This window comes from Helianthus annuus, chromosome 17 (genome assembly GCF_002127325.2).
Source record: "Helianthus annuus cultivar XRQ/B chromosome 17, HanXRQr2.0-SUNRISE, whole genome shotgun sequence".
NCBI classification, from domain to species: domain Eukaryota; kingdom Viridiplantae; phylum Streptophyta; class Magnoliopsida; order Asterales; family Asteraceae; genus Helianthus; species Helianthus annuus.
This window is the reverse complement of record NC_035449.2, coordinates 107590046-107592757: the sequence shown is the minus strand read 5'-3', so window position 1 is coordinate 107592757 and position 2712 is coordinate 107590046.

Below are 2712 nucleotides of genomic sequence, written 5' to 3'. Positions count from 1 at the left end.
AATAAATATTGATGAATATCTGAAGCTAAAGGCCAGGCAAGCAGAATATCAGGCAAATGAAGAGAGTAAAGGGCTAGGAGACAGCAACTTATCAGGTCGCATGTAATATGGGCTTAGTCAAGTCAAGAAGTTAGAAGACTTTGCGAGGGACCTAAGTAAGAAAATGTCAAATCTGTCACCAAATGCTGAGCTACAAAAGACATTAAGGAATGATTTCTTGAACATTATAATGGATACCAAGCCCAACGAAGCCTACGAGTCTGATTTCAAAGACTGGCCCCTTGAAGCTCTTGAAGAGGAATTTAATAGAATTGAAAAGATGAATAAAGATCCTCAAATGCAAAAACGTGCTCCCAACTGGAAACAATACAAGAAGGTTGAAGTATATGAAGCGTTGAAGTACAAGAGAATGAGGGCAGAACTTGTAGCAGCTAAGTATGGGACTGCTAGAGCTATTGGAAAATGGTCTAGGCAGTATATTGATCAAGCTTACAATAAGCTAGAAGAGCAAAGAAAGACAGATTCATCCCTTCCTAAAAAGCCAGTATACAAAGATGAAACGACTGTTAGACGTCGGCAGACCCTTCCCTCTAAAAAACTGTTCTCATCAGCAGATGTATCCATTGCTGTCTTGAACCAAAGAAAAAGACAACAAGTGATTGATGAGGAAGATGAAAAGAGAGAAGCTGAAATCAGAAAAGAGGCCATCAGAAATCAGTTACGATATGGATTGGATGATGATTCGTTGCAACTACAAGCTCAAGTTGCTCAAACACTTCAAACGTTGGCAAACATGCCTTAATCGCCAAACTCCTCTTAAATAAAACTTCTCCCAAGAAACCCATCAGACCCAAAAATACTAAAGTGGAAGTCTGACAAACAGACCCATGTATTGACTTCGATCAAGTCTGATGGTAGTGTTGAAAAGATATCAAGGGAGAATGCACTTGGTCTGAATCTCGTTGATCTCCAAGATCTTTTTAACCTTCAGCTTGATAGGGATGAAGATGATACTGATTTCTTGGATTTTGAGCTCCAATTCAAAGGGCAAATCCGGGGAAGGTTGATGAGAGAATAAAGATCTGCTGATTTATAAAGGTTGTTATACACAAAAATATGCTGAAGTCTAAAGTCTGTTGATGGAGCTATCATTTGGGGGGGGGGGTTACTGCACGGACCTCCCGGGCGCTGGAGTGCTCCCACTCCACAAGCTAGCAACGTCCCAATGCTGCCTGGCGGTTAATACCCCATCCCGAGCTGAGTCCGTTTCCCTCTGGGAAGAAGGTGGCAGAATACCCCCTGCCTGGACTCGAACCCGGGTCTCTGTGAAGAGTAGAGGTGGGACTGGCCAACTGGGACACCCCAGTTGGTTGATGGAGCTATCATTTGTTGAAGTCAAAGAACTGCTGGAAGTCAAAGGCCTGATCAATCTTGATTTAGTTTTGGTGAAAGTTGTTGAGGCAGGTGATTGTGTGTTCGTAGTTAATGTTTGTTGAAACTTAAGTTGTATTCAAATTCTATTAAGTTTTATTAGACATCTTTTATATATACTTATGTCTACAAACAGTTTACATTGTCTTTTTGAGTAAACAGTTTACATTTTCAATGGGTGGATACTCGCTTTTTTTTTATAGGAGACTGGAAATAATCGCATGTAACTGATATATTAACCGATAATCTATGTTTATAGTTGTCTTTTAGCTATAATAGATAATACGTTTTGATACAATATCTATATACCTATCTATACTTTATATCAAAATGTGTTATGCATGATTTTCTAAAAGCCACCCGTGTTTGCACACGGGTCTTACCGCTAGTTATATAATAAGAGAGAATTAACGTGTAACTAGGTTTCTCACCCTAGTCGCGTTGCGGCGAACTTCTTTTGTTATTTAGTCTGTGTTTACATGTGTTTTAAAATCACTACGAGCGTGTTGCACACGGAACCACTAACAAGTATAAAAAAGAAAATGTAAAAAACTGTAAAAAATAATCGAAAGAAAATCAACCAAAAAAGTTGTATGTTAATGATGTTGTTCGTATGTGGTCAAAGATGAGCAAATAATATTGGGTACCGGTACCGAATTTCCCGAACAGAAGGATCCTAAGTACCAATTCGGTACCGACTTTTGGCGTTTCTAGTATCGGTTCGCTACCGATTTTTACCTTTATATACCGGTACCATAACCGGTATTTTCGGTATCGGTTGCCACGGAGCTCTGATCAGGGATGAGCAAATGGTACCGTGTAGCAATACCGAATTTCACTAACTAAAAGATTTTCAAACTCAATCCGGTACCGACTTTTGGCGTTTTCTGTATCGGGCTGGTACCGATTTTTACTTTCATGTACCGATAATGAGCCGGACCGTACCGGTATTTTCGATACCGGTATTGATTGACACCAAGCTTATCCAACTTAGAAAGCAAAGAAAATAATAATTATTATTAATAAATTAGTATATGATTATAATATATTATAATAATTGTTATTTTATTTGTTTTTTAATATATAGTAATAATAATAGTGGGTAAGGTTATTGTAAAAAAGATTAAAAGTGTGAGAAAGGAAAGAAAGAATCTCAGCAATTAGATCTAAATTAATTGAAAAGGATAAACAAGTAATTTTATCATTAATTCAATTAATTAAAAACTTTCCATAATCGCCACCTTAATTATAGGAAGTATATAACACCATTCAGCAAGTATA